This window comes from Vicugna pacos, chromosome 11 (assembly GCF_048564905.1).
Source record: "Vicugna pacos chromosome 11, VicPac4, whole genome shotgun sequence".
NCBI classification, from domain to species: Eukaryota; Metazoa; Chordata; class Mammalia; order Artiodactyla; family Camelidae; genus Vicugna; species Vicugna pacos.
Genome location: NC_132997.1, coordinates 100,995,319 through 101,011,920, shown reverse-complemented (window position 1 = coordinate 101,011,920; position 16,602 = coordinate 100,995,319).

Sequence of the window (16,602 nt, the reverse complement as noted above, 5' to 3'; positions counted from 1 at the left end):
AGTGGAGAATGTGCTGCTGACACTGCATCCTTTTGTTCCCGGAAGACGGAGAGGCCCTGGCCTCTAAAATCTCAAGGAGCAGGTAGGTAAGGGGCCTGGTGCAGGCACACCGTCAATCTTAGGGCCCCTGGTTTTAGGGGTGTTTTAGGGAGGAGGGAGGGGCCTGATGCAGTCAGGCAGGCTTGGGGGCTCTGCCTCTTGCCTCTGGCTTTTTGGAGCTGCCCAGGTCCTGCTCCTGCTGCAGCCGTGTGGCTGGTCTGGGGAGGGGTCACCCCAGCACACTCCTGCCCCTCCCGCTCTCTGTCTCCACCCAGCTTCCCTGCAAGGGGGCAGCGTGCATCTCTGGGGGGAGGGGCTGGTGCTGCAGTGGAAGGGTTGTCTGGACCCAGGGGCTCACAGGCCCATCCCTGCCCCTCCTGCTGGACTGGTGGGTGTGGGCGTGTCCGGCGGCCCTGTTGCCCCGACGTCCTCAGATCTTGTGAGTTCTAGTCCAGCTAAAGAGGCAACATCTTCACTGGTGGCTTTGCATGGAGCGCGGGCGTTAATTATTTAGCATCACTGCTTTACCTCACGTGGGGTCTGTTACAGTGGGAACTAAGTGAGTTATACAACGCAGAAAAGCCGTTGGTTTCGTCTGATGCCTAAAACTCAAACTAAGGACCGCCTTTGGTGTCCGCTTTGGGGGAAACAGTTACCCGCGTGGAGTCAATACCGCACGTCGATTTCTCTGCCTTCACACTGCTGGTTTCAGTTTGGAGTTGCTCTGTTCTCAGGATGCTGCCAAATATTTGCAGAAGCACAGAAGGCACATCTGAGGGGATTAGGTAACGGTTCGCACTTGGCGGACGCCAAATCCTTAAAAACCAGACAGTGTATGTGTTTAACCTAGACTGAGAATGGATTACAATGACTTGTTTTAGGTGACTGTGGGCGGTGGGAAGCCCCTAGGGGTGGTTGTGGGGAGGGGGGAGTGTGCACCCCAGGAAAGCTCCCGAGTGCTGTGGTCTGTCGGAGAAGGCGCAGGGGCTCAGACCCTGTCTGCTCCCTTTGGCTCCTGGGTTGTTTCCTTGGGACAGACAAGGGTGAGGCCCGAGGCCCCAGACACGCTGGGGGTGCAGGCTGGGGGTGCAGACTGGGGCGCCCCCAGAACTGCAGAGTGTTTGAGGTTTTCTGTTTTCTGTTCAGGCCCCTGATGAGCGTCTCCAGCAGCCGTGCTCATGGTGCTGGGAACTGGCGCCACACAGTGTCTGCACCAGCCACCCGCCCCGCTCCCGCCCCACCCCGGCCCTGGGGACCCCTTCCTGGGGCTCGGGCGCTGTTGTCGCTGCTCCTCGGGGACTTTGGAGGAGCCGTGCTGCTGTAAATAACCAGAACCTGCTCTTCAGTGTGAAGTCGTAGGTGGTCCTGGGCGAGAGAAGAGGGCGGCCCCTCCCACCAGCACCGTGACCTTGTTCCCAACCTCTGCGCTCTTGCCCTGTTTACTGCCACTTCCGGCAAGCAACCAGCTATCGTGTAGTAACGCATGATGACACGGAATAGGAGAAGGCGTGCATGCATGTTCGTGTATGACTGAAGCGTCGTGCCGCACACCAGACGCTGACACACAGTGTACACTGACTGAACTTCAATAAAAAAGAAACTAAAGGAACAGTCAGCCCGTGTTTGGGGTGATGCACGTCAGGTCTGAACTGGGGAGAGTCTGGGGGGCGGTGGCGCTGTGGTCACGGCCTGGTGCCCGCTGCCCTGGGAGGAGCTGCAGGCAGCCTCCCCGCTGCCCAGTGCTTGGTGACAGAAGGTAAGTTGTGCGGGGCTTTCCCACCTGCTCAAGGCCTGGGGTCCCTGGCAGGCTGGGGAGGCTGCCACTTCCAGCTTACACTCACCTCCCACCGAGGCCCGCCCTGCACGCACGACCCCGGCCTCACTCACCCCTCTGAGCTCCAGCCACCTAGGGCTTCTCCTGTTCGGTGGACCCACGTGCTGGCTGAAATGGTCTGTCCCCTCCCTGGGGAGGCCTGCCCCTGCCTGGGCAGCCCATCCCTCCGCCCCCTCACAGGGTGTTCATCATTGTCCCTTCCCAGATCCTGACGTAGGATGGGTCTGTCTGTGCCCAGTGTATGGCCCAGGGTATCCATCACCCAGTAAACAGGTGGTGGTGGAGTGGGGTGTCTGCTCTGGGGGAGGTGCAGCTGGTCGGCTCTGGGCGCCACTCTGAAGACTTCAGGCTGACATCGTGGGTGAGGTCCAGGGCAAAGAGGCCTTGGAAGCCAGCCCAGCAGGGGGTCTTGGGCCAGCGAGGCCTGGGAATGCTGGTCTAGTGCGGACACAGCAGGAGAAGCCCCCTGGCTGACTTCCTGTGTGCAGTGTGGCGAAGCCATGACAGGTTCCCAGAGTCAGAGCTGGGAGCTGTCGGGTAGTTTGGCCAAGGCTCGTAAACCCATTCAGACTCTGGAATCACCCGGGGTGGTGTGTGTGTGCAGGAAACTAACATTTCCTTGAGTTTAGAACCTCAGCTCTCAGTCCTCTTTGCACGTGAGAATTTAGGGTCAACAGCCAGAGAAGGAGAGGTGGGGGGGAGCTGCAATCGAGTGCATGGGGGTGGCTCTGCCTTCCCCTCAGCCCTTGGCTGCCATCCTCGCCACAGTGACTGTTTGCATATGGCCCCTCCCACCACCATGGTGGCCGTGTGCACGTGGCCCCTCCCATCACACTTGCTCATATTCTTCATCTCGCATCTACTATTAACATTGAAAATACACGTATCCTCTGGCTCAGTAATGTCACCGAGTGTCTACCTCATACAACAGAAACACGTGAATCCAGAAGGGCTCCTGCTCCAGGATTCCGACTGGTGCCTGTTCACAGAGTCAAAGCCCCAGGAGCACCTCGAGGGCCTGGGCAGAGGGGGCACAGACCAGAGGATCAGCCAACTAGTACCAAATACTAAGCGAGGCTGAGCTGGGCGTCTTGGAGACCTTGGGAGAGAAAAGCAAGCCTCAGAGAAAGGTGCACGTCGTGTTCTTATTTTTGCAGAGCAAACAAGGCAACCCCCTTCCAAGTGAGCGTTTGCCTAAGTAGCTGTCAGCTGCGCGTTTATGTCTGTGATTGAAGAGGAAGCACAGACACGCCTGCATGACGCCTTCCACACAGTGACCTGGGGGCAGGCAGGGAGCTGCCGGGGCGGGGCGTGCATGATGCGGTCAGCAGGGAGGGAGCGAGATGGGGCAGGGCGGGAAGGAAGACACTGGGCTTTGAAGGAGAGTTCGTATGGTGCCTGCGCACACAGGCGGCGTTGTTAAAGCCTGCGCCTGTGGATACCTGTATAAGGACACGCAAAACCTCACGTGGCCGTTAGACTTTATGTCTGGATCGACTTGGGGTGAGGTCGGGGCCTCTGAGGACAGACTGGCCCCATCTCTCCCTCTGAGTCTCCGAGCTGCATCTCTGGGCTGTCGGCAGCAGTGAAGGAGTCCCATCGGGTCGTGGTGTGCGGCTCTGTGAGCTTGGAGAGAGGGAGCTGCGCTGAGTGTGCCAGCCTTCCTCCAGACGCGGGAGGCAGCATGGAGCGGAATCCCGTGCTGGACCCCGTCCAGGCTTCCCCGGGGCGCGCCAGGCGCTGCTCTCAGGAGAACGGGGAGGAAGAGAGAGACATGGAGACAGAAAGTTGGCTCCTGTCCCCGGATGCTTAAATGAAAACTTATGAAATAATAAGCTACACGACATAAAACAAAACATCCCCATTTACTAGTAATTAGATGCTTAAACATTTAAATTATCCACATCTTATGTTTGTCAAATTGCTGGTAGCCTTAAGGCTATAAAAACATGCGTTTCTCGTGTTTCCCAGATGCTTCACGGCTTCGCTGTGCTCAGTCTCAAGTTGTCAGTTAAACCCCTCACAAGGGAACGGTACAGCCAAGGCGAACATTCACGCCAGCGCGACGCACCGCTGATGTCAGGACTCCCATTACTAAGGAAGCCAGTCTCCTCCTTCCAGAATGAAGACATAAAGGCCATGTTTTTGCTAGAAAAGTGATGCGTGGCCTCCAGATTCTGCCAAACACCCTTGGAGAATCATATCTGGGTGTGTTTATCGCAGCACATGGTCTCAGAATTGAATGCCAGCTGAGGCTGCTCTGCTAAGTGCTGCACACCACACCCCGCCCCGGAGCTGGGTCAGGTGTCACCTCTGGGACAGGCTGGGTGTGTCAGCGCGGAGCCAGCCCAGGTGCCCACAGGGCAAGAGGGTGCAAAGTAGCAGAAACCCGAGAGAAACCACCAACGGGGCTTTGCTGTCACCCAGCAGCCTGTGACTGGTCAGAGTCCTAATGGCCTTCACCTGAGAAGGTGGTCCAGGCCACGCACCTGCTGGCCTTAGCCAGGCTGGGCAGAGGGTAAGTTCCAGAGCCTGGTAAGTGCTGTCAATGCTCCTCTTTTGGAACAGGGAAAAAGAGGGCCATGGAATGGCTGGCTTGGACCAGGAAAGCATTTTCTCATTAGCACAAGAAAACAAAAGGTGTTTTTCGGGATTATGTCTCTAGGACGCCTCCCTCTTGCTTAAAGCTTTGAATTTCCTGGAGACAAATGAAGAATCAACTGTGGCTGAGACAGGCAGTGCTTTGGTGCTGCTGCTGTGGAACAAGTTACCCTGGAAGTTAGCAGTCATTTTATTGTGCTTATGGATTCAGAAGTTCAGGACTTTGGACAGCGACGGGGGGGTGGGGAGCGCGTGCTGGTTTGACTCTACCCTCAATGTCTGGACTTCAGCTGAGAAGACTGGGAGGCTGGGGGTGATTGCAGAGCTGGGCGCTGGGGCCTTCTGGAGGCTTGGTCACTCATGTGTCTCAATGACCAGAAACCTGGGACAGCGAATGGGGTGTCTACAAATGGCCTGTCCAGGTGGCCTGGCTTCCGTGCAGCAGGGCAGCCTGGTGCAGTGCAAGGCCAGGCACGAGTGCTCCGTGAGCCAGCAGAAGCAGCGTCTCTCGTGACCCAGCCTTGCAGGCCACCTGCTTCACTTCTGCCTTTCATGACTTCACACACTTTTCCTGTGCTACCTCCACTCTGGAAGCGCGCAGGGAGGGGCTCCTGGGAAACGGGGCTCCATCCCTGCAGATGGTGCCACCCATTGGGGGGCCTGTTCTCAAGTTCTCTCTTGCCAACGTCAACATTTTCTCCTCTGGAGCCTAGAGGTTTTATGCAGGTGATACAGTGTTGAGGGGTTTATAGAAGCTGTGGACCCCGGTGTCAGACACCAGGTATCGGGGTGTGCAGGCCAAGAGTCCTGTATGAGGATGAGAACGTCCACAGCATGGACCACAGGAAACAAGGCCAATACGTGCCGGCTGGTCCCCAACAGCCCGCAGGGTTCTTTTCACCTGGGTCCCCTGATGGAGGGAGCTTGGCCTGGAGAACAGGAGGAGAGACTGGGGAGCCACATGGCAGAGCTGGAGGTGAGTCGAAGTGACTGGGTGCTGACCCAGCCAGGCTGCCCAGACGTCAGAGCAAATGCAGGGGCTGAGTACCGGCTGCATGTCAGCTCCGCGAACAGCCAGGGAGGTGGTGCCCAGGAAAACTGCTGCGACCACGATTAAACACCAGAGTCCCGAGGAGGAGCTGGGGCTGAGTGTGTGTTGGCCCCGCCGGGGGCTCCGCCTCCCCACCTGCCCCCACCCCACCCCCGAGCAGCCCATCCTGTCCGCTGGCTGGCTGGGACCTGTGGTGTCACAAAGGATGGTTCTGCCCTTGGGGTTGGCCAGGCTGAGAAGTGCTGACGCCCGCAAGCCCGAGATGGTGTCTGGGTCTGGTTAATGGCTCGACTGCCCCCACTGTGGAGGTCGAGTCCCCTCCCCTGCCTGCGACAGCCCCGCACACCTGTGGGCATCCCAGTGCCCACTGGCTTCACAGGGATCCGGCAGCCAAAGCTAAATATGATTTAGGTCCCCAGGTCTGCTGCAAGCCGTCCTGTGCCATCAGGCCACAGCAGGATGGAGACCCACGCAGCTGTGAGAGCTGCACCAGGACAGAATGTGGGGATCTATGTTGGCTGTCACCGGGGGGCCTCTGACTACCATGGGCTCTGGGCAGGATGCACAAGTGTGACGTCTGGAGAGTTAGGAGTTCAGGCAGCTGCTGTCCTTGGACAAAAGAGCTGTGTTTTACAAACTTGGCCTTCTCGCTGATGCATGTTACCCAAGCTCATAAATCCAGCTCATCAGAGAAAAGGCCAAGGAGGAAAAGGCCATTCCAGTCATTTGTCGGCTCGGCTCGCGCACCACATGCTTGACTTGCTGTAAATCTTCCACTTTACGACTGCTGCCAGGAGCTCTCTGCCCAGGGCCACTGTTCAGGGACACACCTGGGGGACTCAGGTGACGGGGACATTGCACCGGGACAGGCACCTGCGGACCAGGTGGCTGCCCACAAGGCCGCGGGAGAGCAGTTTCCAACAAAAGAGCAAGAAAAACCATCATATTCCGTGTGCTTGTTTCCACCCATACTTCTTTTTAGGCAAAGTGTATGTTCAAATTTTGTCATTAGCAAAAGCTGGGTTGTTAGATTTCATATGGTTTAGACAGTCATTTATATATTCTGGCTGCAAGCCCTTTATCAGATATGTGATCGATTGATCGATTTTGCTGTCTCTCTTTTTTATCGAAGTCTAGTCAGCTGACAACGTTGTGTCCATTTCTGGTGCACAGCATCATGTTTCAGCCATACACGCACACACATACATTCCTTTTCATAGTCTTTTTCATTATAGGTGAATAGGTACAGGATTTTAAACATTTCCTATCAGTCTGTGACTTGCCTTTTTGTTCCCCTCATGGTGTCTTTCAAAGAGTGGATATTCTTAATTTTGATGGAGTCTAATGTATCAAGGTTTTCCTGTGGATCATGCTTTTACTGTCCCTTTTAAGACTTTTTCACCTGGCCCGAAGGGTTAGATTTTCTCCTATGTTTTCTTTTTAGAGTCTTATAGTTTTTCATATTACATTCAAGCTGATGGTCTATTATGAATTAATTTTTGTAGAATGTGTAAGGTATAGGCTTGAGGTCCTTTTTTTTTTTGTATATGATGCCCAATTGTTCCAGAAACATTTCTTGAAAAGATATCAGTTTCTCTACTGAGGTGTCTTTGCACCTTTGGCAAAGCGCAATCGACTATATCTGTGTGAGTCTATTTCTGGTCTCCCTGTTCTGTTTCATTGATCTGTGTGTCTGTCACGTCACCAGTATTACACTGTCTTAATCACTGCAGTTTAGAGTATGTAAAAATCTAGCAACCTGTCTGTCAGCTTTGTTCTTTTCAAAAATATATTGTCCATCATGCTTCCTTTGTCTCTCTACATAAACATTAAAATAAGCATCTGTGTGTCTATAAAAATTCCTGCTGTGAATTTGTTTGGGATTGTGTTAAAGTTATAAATGATTTTGGGGAGAAATAACATCTTAAGTAAATTGAGTGTTCCAATCCATGAACATGGTATGTCTTCCCATTTCTTTATGACGTCTTTGACTTCTTACATCAGCATTTGATAGTTTTTAGCCTGTAGATCTTTAACCTATTTTGTTAGATTTATACTTACATATTCCATTTTTTAGAGCCATGGTAAATGACACTACTTAAAAATTTTGATGTTCTAATTATTCATTGCTAGTATATAGAAAAAGAGTTGATTTTTGTAGGTTGACCTTATATTCTGTGAGGAGCTTCATAACTCATGCATTGGTTCCAGAACTTTCATAGATTCCTTCACATATTCTACATAGACAATCATGTTACCTGTGCATAGGGACAGCTCTTTGCTTCCTTTCTATTCTATGCCTTTTTATTTGTTTTTCTTTTCTTTTTGCTTTGGCTAGGATATGGTGTCCAAGGCTGCACTGTGGGAGGAGGGCCACCTTATGGCAGGGGCTTGCCTCTGGGGGATGGCCAGTAGAGAAAGACTGGCCTGGTTCTCTGGCCACAGACAGCGGGGTTCTCTTGGCAGCACCTGCTGGGCTTCTGGGACCCCAGCTGCCCCGAGTCTCCCCGGGGAGGGTGAGAGGAAGTGAACCAGGAAATTGGCTGCTGGGCCATCACCCTTTGACTTCTGATCTCCTGCTCCAGCTTTCTGCTGTTGTTCACTTTTTAGGGTTCTCAGAGAGTTGCCTTCTGTTTTCTGCCTGGTGTTATCACTTGCAATCAGTGGGAGAGATGGGTGTGGTGTGCTAGCTTCATCCTAACCAGTTGGAAGCTTCTCATTTTTCATCACTTCTTAAAATTCGCTTATTTACCAACCTTACTTGACCAAATTTCTTTTAAAAAATTGCTTCCAACCAAACGCTGTGGGCAAAGTGCGTGTACCTCTGCCTAGTGTCATCGCCTGGGTTCTTTGCCTCCAGCTTTCCCTGAACTTGTGGCCAGAAGCAGGGGGCTCCTTCCTGGAGCAGCCCCACCCAGCCCCACCTGGGGTCAGCAGGGCCTGCCCAGGCTGATCCCTGCCCTGGGGGTGCTGTGGCGGGCTGAGACAGGTTTGACGCTCAGCCCATGCCTGTGGCCTGACTTCTTGCTGCGCCGTGGCTTCTGGCTTGTTCAGCCCCCGGCCACCATTCCTGTTCACATCCTTTTTCTAATGCTGCCGAATGACTTGGAGTGTCGTGCTAATGGGCTCTTATGCATGACGGGTGGGCTCGAGATGCTGGTCCCTGGCCTTGTTAAGGACAGAGGCGGCTTCCTGACTTCTAACCGGGGTGGAATCAGCCCCAGGAGGTCCAGTCACCCAGCGTCATTGTAAATTCTCTCTTAGCGGTGCTGTCTGCCTGCAGAGGGCGAGCCCCTCACTGGGGGACCTGAGTCACCAGGTGGGCTGCCTGGGAGCCCTGCAGGCCGAGCTGTGGATGGGGGCTCCCCCAGCTGCCGGCTGACACAGGGTGGGGCCCACAGTTTGGTCCCGGGCCAGCTGATACCAGGACTGTGGGCCTCTCGTGGCTGCTGAGGTGGGATGTGGCTCAGTGGCCCAGCCCCAGGCTGGCTCTGCCCCTTTCCTCTCTTCCCTCTGACTTGGAGGATGCAGCTCGGGGCCAGCTGTGAGGTTCCCACAGCAGCTGTGTGCCCTGCGGGCTGGTCTGGGGGTGGTTAGTGTCATGCAGTTCTGCGATGCTGATGAGGAGCCTGCACTCCCATCACCCCAGATCTGTCCATCATCAGTCTGTCCTGACTGAAGCACTGCTCCCATCGAGGGGCTGAAGGGACCCCACCAGGGAGCCGTAGGGACGTCCTGATCATTAGGTCCCGCGGCTTGGACCGCGTGTTGTGTCAGAACCATGTCGCCATGGGTAGTGTTGCAGGCAGATGCCTGCTCCCGCCCTGGGGATGTGCCGGGTCCTGCCTGCCCCTGGGGCACCTCGGGCAGTGAGGCCCGCTGGCCTCACACACCTGTGGGCGTTTCTGGCCACTGTCAATAAACTCACTTAACTGGGGCTGAGCGGCTCTGCTTTCTGAAGGGGCGCACTGCTCACCACAGCGGACCCTGGAGGAGGGGACACCGGTGCGGATTCCCGGGGAAGGTAGGGAGGGCTGGCTGGCAGCGATCTAACCGGTGCTTGCGAATCCTGTTGGAAAATGGGTCTTAACGATCATTCAAATGCCCTTCCAGCCCAGAAGAGTGAAGAGCGGTTGCTGCCCGAGGCTGAGCACCCCTAGGGGTCCCTGCTGTGGAGTGAGGCTCCTTTATCAAGATAACAGTGTGAGAGCCGATTAGCGATCGCACCTCCCCCACCTCTCCCGTTTTTCATCCGACTTCAGCTCCAGGCTGCGCTTTTACAGGGCCTTCTTCAGATGCACGAGGTTTGGGGAGCGGCTGGGCGAGAGAAAGGGGACCAGGGACCGGAGACCGGCTCTGAGTGCCGCTCTGGGCCGGGCAAAGGCTGAAGCCAGTCCTGGGGGTGAGTAGGGGGCGGACCCAGGGATCTGAAACCCCTCGCTGGTCGCGGGGCGTCTTTAAACAGAAGGAGTCTCTCCCCCAGGTCCTTCTGCCTCTCTCGTCACTGACACTCTGTCGCTGTCGAGCAGCCAAGGTCGGTGTGAGTAACGTCGGGCAGTGTTTTGTCCGTGTTGAAGAGCTTTTCCTCCCTCCAGGCTGCTTGTGGCTGAAAGGAAGCGCTGTTCTTTCTGCACGTGTGGGTTGTGGTCCCCGGTCCTCGCCCCCCGAGCCCGGCGAGGGCGGGCTGGCGCTTTCTAGTCTGCACCTCTGCTTCCTTACCTGCATGGGGGCTGGGGGCCGTGGAAGGTCTCAGGTGCTCTCAGATGCAGCGTGAGTGCAGGCGGTCATTGTGGACCATCAGGAAACCTCTGCAGGCGGCCCAGCGGCTCCTGGGTGTCAGCGGGAGGACAGGAGGAGCATTATGAGGTGACCAGAGGGTAAAGTTTTGGAGCAAGGTAAAAAGTCTGTGGCAAAGAAATACGAAGACAGAAAATCCATCAGGTTGGACTGTGTGGCGTCAAGTGCCATCTAAAAAAGACCCAGAGCTTTGGGCCGGAGGGGAGCTGGATGCTGGGAGCGGAGCAGCTGATGCCAGTGCCTCCAGACAGAGCTGTGCTGGCCGCCATCGAGGGCCACAGCCTCTGCTCTCTGCAGGTGCCACTGTCCCTGGTGGGATACGTGGCGCTTGGCAGTGCCGGGCACCCTCACTTGCAGTTATAAAGCTGATGGTTTGCATCACTGGAACAGACAGCCTCTCTTAGGCCTCCTGCCCGTGGCAGCGAGAAGCCCTCCTCACTGGCCAGCTCTGGGGCAGCCTGGAGGGGGGTGTCCCCAGACCAGCTCTTTTCAGGGTGCGTGTGGACACAGATGCTGGAGGCCCCAAGACCCCTCTGGGGACCTGGGAGGTAAAACTACATTCACAATCACACTGAGATGCAGTTTCCCATCCTCACGGTCCTGGTGCTGCCCGGATGGGGACACGCGGAGCCCTGGCGGGGTCAGGGCGGGGCCCTGGGCACCGGCGGAGGTCGTGTTCTTCGGTGTCACATGCACAGCGACACAGAGCTGACTTCTCAGAACGCCCTCGACGGAGCAGAAGGAAGGCCACCTTTTGCAGTCTCAGCCTTCGAGGACACACCTTGTTGCTGGCCCGAGCAGGGCGTCTGCTGCCATGCTGAGGTCCGAGGAGCGCGCTAAACTAGCGGCCTTTTTTTTTTATTTTTTAATGAAACATCACTTACACTTGAAGGAAGGACCGACGATATTTGGCAAGTGTTTTCCCCAAACGAGCACAGTAAACTTGCCACTTTGAAAAAAACAATGGACAGTATTTGTTGCTAATGATAAAATTCGGGTTTTTAGGCAGAAAGTAGAATGTTGGGAACCTGGTGGCTGACACAGTGAGTCTGACGGCTTCCCAGTACTTAACAACTCTTCCAGCGGGATCAGAGGTGATCTGAGCCAACGTGGCTTCGGGTGTTGCACAATGGGATGTGTCCACACTCGGAAGGTCTGCACAACTCACCGAACCAGCACTTCTGAATGGCAGTGTGTGACGTGAGGTGTCAAGAGCAAGAGCGTGGAGGACCCGGGCGGGCTGCAGGGCGCACCAGCGGAGCCGGTGCACGGAGCGCGAGCTGCTGACTCGGGCTCGGACGCCGCGGCTGAGCTCTAGCAAGCCTGCCTGTCCGGTTTGCTGCAGTGTCAGAGGAGAATACTGCAAACGCTGGGAAAGGCTTTTACACACCCCCCCCCCCTTCCTTGTGCGAGGTTGCATTTTCTTCAAAACTTACAAACAAAATAGCACAGCATGAAAGCCAGGCTGGGAAGCAGGTGTGAGAGGCTGTCTTCCATCAGCCAGACAGTCAAGAGATAAACCGCCATACATTGCCCTTCTCACTACATATTTTGATCTGGAAAATCTAGTATTTTTTTCCATAAAAATATGTTATTCATGTTAACATACAGGGGGTTTATAATTGTTATGTTTAGATGAGCCCATCGATAAATGTTTGAAATCCTTTCAGCTCCAGTTTGTACGATGGTGTTCGTGGCTGGAGCTAAGCTACACACACAGGAGCTCTCTGGGGTCCCCCATCGTTTTTAAGGGTGTGCGTTTGAGACCTGCTACGTAGCCAGAGGGGAGGCCCCTGCAGGACTGGTGTGACCCTGGCTCCTGGCAGAGCAGAGGGGAAGAAGGCGAGGGAAACTGAGGCCTACGCTCCCGTGCCTGGTGGGTGTTGACCGCAGACTTAGCCGCCGCTGGAGCAGAGTGTGGAAGCAGGCCCAGAGCCAGCGCACCAGCGCGGACCCGTGGTCCCCCTCCTGAGCACAGCCTGTCCCCCCTCCCCGGGCGGGCCCCTCCGCACAGTAGGCAGCTGTCTCCCCGAAGCAGACTGCGCGGGGCTCCAGGTTTTATGTTTGCGAGCAACTGCTGCGTGCAGCTTCTGCGAAAGCCCGAAGTTTGCCTGATGTCCGCATGAGCCAGGAAGGGCCAGTAGCAACCAGGCCTTGGAGGGAAGAAGAAATACGTCTATTTTCTCAGCCTGGATTAGAACCTCTGAAAGCAGAGGCCTGTTATTATTTCTTGACCCCACTTAATAATAAGGAAGCTCTTCCTGCAAGTTCTTCAAAACAGCCACTACTAGACGGATTGCTTGGGCTCATGTTAAAACTGATTTCCCGTAACAGTCACTGGCCGGCTTCGGCGCTTTGGCTTTTGCTGGTGGACACACGTGCACGTGATGTGCTCGTCTGCCGGCAGCTGGGTGGCCTCTGTGTACCCCGAGCGCCGTCTCCCCGCGGCCCCCGGAGCCCACAGCCCGCACGCGGACGCGGGCCCTGCGCCGGTACTGGGGGTGGGTGCTTTGAAGGGGCTTGATGGAAGCTGCAGGGGTCTCAGAGCCTCGGTTTTCCCGGCGAGGCCGTGCCGAGCCCTGACTTGATTCCAAAGCGCCGTCACGCTGCTTCTCACTGTGATGGTGCGGCTTAAGCCACATCCAAGCTGCAGGCATCTCGGCCTCGCTGAGTTACTGACGCGCTGTTCGCCCCGGGTGCTGGGCTCAGCGTTAACGTGCATTTCACGAACAGCAAGGAACCGGGCCGCTCCCTCTGGGAGGAGGTCGCAGGGTTTAGTGAAGGCCCCGCAGTCACGATCCTAACCTGCCACTTCCTGGTCCTGCCGAGCATGCAGCGCGGTTGACGGAGATGCTGCTGCCCCCGCTGCATCCCCGAGCCGCGGGCCCCGATGCCACCTGGGAAGGTGTCCCGGGGACAGGGCGGCCGTGCAAAGGCCCCGTGAGCCCAGGACATCTCTCCTGCTGCAATGAGCCTCACCCAGATAAGTTATCTGGCAACAGACACCAGTCAGTCAGAGGAAGGGAAAATTACTTTCTCAGCTAAAAGCAAACAGACAAATCCGATGTAACTGCTCTGACTCACAGGGGTGGTGGTGTCCATCCATGCGCTCACCTAATGTCTGTTTTCAGGGAGCTACTGGGTGATGAGCGTGGAGCCTGCTGCCACCTGGCTCCTGCCCTCACAGGGCTGACAGTCTACAAGCAGACAAAACGTCAGGCGATTCTGGTCGTGAGGAGGGAAGACCTTTCAGAGAAGGAGATGCTTAAGCTGGGACTTGAAGGACGAGAGACCGCTGGCAGGTCAGGAGACATGACGACGGAGGAAGGTCTGCCAGGCAGCAGGACCGCTTGTGCAAAGGCCCTGAGGCAGCGGAGAGGTTGTGCTCTCCAAGAACCTAGAGAAACCACGCAGCTGGGGTTCAGGCGGGGGTTGCAGGAGAAGCTTTTTGGAGACCCAATAGGAACTGCGTTTTGGAAAATGCTCTGGCTGCCGGGCTGAGAGCAGACTGTGGCTGGGGAGAGGCTGTGGGTGGTGCCGATGGTCTGGGCTGCAGCGGGCCCGTGGAGCTGGAGGAAGTGAGTGGGTTCTGGGTGGAGTTTGGAGGTGGCTGGGGCAGAGGGGGCAGGGAGAGCCACATCTCTGTGGGGGTCGGGGAACGTGGGGCATTGAGGGCGTTGGGGGCAGTTTGGTGAGAAGGGCCAATGGCATAGATTCCAGCAATGACCGTAGACGATTATTTCTCTGCACCATCACAGGACACGTGGAGGCAGGTGGGGCAGCTCTCCAGGGAGAGGACGACGAGAGGTTCCAAGTCTCCGATGGTCGTCGAGCTGCCTGCAGGTGAGACCCGCAGCGGGAGGGCTCTGGTTGAGCCTGGAGCCTGGTGAACCGTTGCGTTTGCAAAGTGGGGAGGTGCCGAGTCAGCGCAGCTAAGTTAGTCCGCGCGATGAGTGAGGGGAACTGAGCGTCTGCAGTCAGCCCCGGGCCCGTGAGGGAGCGTGGAGGGAGGGGCGAGAGGGCGCCACGAGGGTTGGGAGGAAAAAGGAATTCAGCTTCACTGAGAGTCCCACCAGGGGAGCCAGCATCTGGGGGCAGCTCCTGCAGGGCCCCCCAGACCCTCCGCAGACCGGATGCAGGGAAAGGGGTGAGTCCCTCACTGGGGATGGGGTGAGCCCAGGAGACACACGGGGATGGGGGCAGTGAGAGCGGTGTCCTACGCCAGCCAGGGAGGGAGGCATCGGAAAGAGAGGGCCCTGGGTCCCCCCAGCCAGGAACCTCGGGGACACCGCAGGGACACTGGCGTTCCTGGCACAGCGGGCAGTGACTGCCTCCAAGGGAAAGTAGGAAAGACTGAGGACCTGGCCCCCAGGACACGGGCACCCCTGGGCTCACGCGTCCCGGGACCGGAGCCTTGCAGGGGGCCCGTGCCCCTACACAAAGCCCTCTCCTGGGCCAGCGTCTCGTGTGTCTATCAAAGACGGGCTTTCTTGGATCCGGGCTTGAGGAAGGTAACTTCCTGCAGGACTTTGTAGGAATGCCCCTTTGAGAGTGGGGGGTTCTCAGCCCCACAGTGCATCAGACTGGCCCGGCTCGGGCAGCACTGGAGGCCTGGGCCCCCGCTGGGGCAGAGTCTCCCGGGGCGACGCTGAGTGGAGCCTGTGCTGAGAGCTGCTGTCCTGCGGGCTTGGCTCTTTCCGGGAAGTCACCAGTGAGGACGGGGAGCCGAACGTGGTTTGAGGTCTAAGTTCCCTGGACCTCAGAAAGGCTGGTTGTCCTCTTGGACGCACCATTTAACTCCTGCTCCTCAGCGGCCCCGGGAGGGAGACCCAGAGGGGCGTGATGCTCAGCAGCGCGTGCAGGGGCGCCAAGAGCCCCGGCCGCAGGTGAGATCCGGGGCCGCCACGTGGGGAGGGGCCGCCGTGGTCGAGGGATCCTCTGAATTAATTCTTCCTCCCCCAGGAGGAGACAAGATTAAATGCCCATCGGGAGGCGGGCCTGACTCACGGTGGTTTTGTTCGGCGGAAGCTATTACCAATGCCAAAGGTACACGGCTTGATAAATACAATTTCAAAGGATAACATCCAATAAGTCATCACAGTTGTCAAGTTGTGTTTAAATACGCTCTGCTTACAAAATCAGTTGTGCTGTACACAAAGCAAATAATGTCCTCAGTGGGCAAAGTGAAAAGTAATCACCCCCTCAATTGTTGATAAGCATTTTCTAAGGAAAGTGCCTCTAAATATGGCCACCTGTGTACTAACAGTAAGATCGCAGGCTTGCAAAGCACTATGCATGTATATGTATATTTTGGGGGTCAAGCACTACACGTAACTCCCCTTAACCGCCCCACGGGAAGGTTTTCAGAATTGCTGTCTGTGTCCAAGTTCCCACCAGGGACCGTGCCCCACGTCTCAGACTCCTCGCTCCTCCCCACACGCGATGCTTCTGGAGCTTTTCCGGGATGAGATGTCTTCCGCTGGTCACGCAAACTTCTGGGACCCACAGAATGAGGGGCTTCTAAGCTATTGTCAATCAGCACTTACTTCAAGTGTGCCATGTGCTGGACATTCACACACATCGTCTCATTCGGTCCTAACAGCCCCTCTAAGTGCAAAAGGTATGAATACAGAAAGGAGAGTATTTCTGTCAATGGTGCTGAATGACTGGTTATTCAGTTGTAAAAAAGAAAAAAAAAACAAACCAGAATCCCAACTCCGTTTTTGCACCACAAACAAAAATTAACTCAAATGCATCCTAGACCCTAAATGTGAAGTTTAAGGCGCAGGGCTTCCCCAGGAAGAAAGGGAGAATTTGTAAACTTAGGTCAGGAAAGGGTTTTAGATATGATGCTAAAAGCAAATTAAGAAATTGAATTTCATCAAAATTAAGAATTTTGCTCTTCAAAATAGATTGCCCAGAGAATGAAAAGAAAAGTGCAAACCACATAGTTGTGAAAGGGGAGGTATTCAGAACACACAAGGAGCACTAAATCCAACAATAGGAAAACAAAAACCCAGCTTAAAAAACGGGCGAGACATTGAACAGATACCACAGCAAAGCGACACACAGACGGCCAAAAGGGGACGCGGAAAAACGATCGGCGTCATCAGCCATTAGGGAAATGCCAATCAAAGCCACACTGGAGTGTTTATCCACGCCTGCCGGCGAGGCCAGCAGGCAGACACGCCGCAACAGACGACACCAAGGGCTGGCGAGCACGCGGAGCACCGGGAACTCTCGGCAGCTGCGGTGGGACGCGAGACGGTAAGGAGGACGC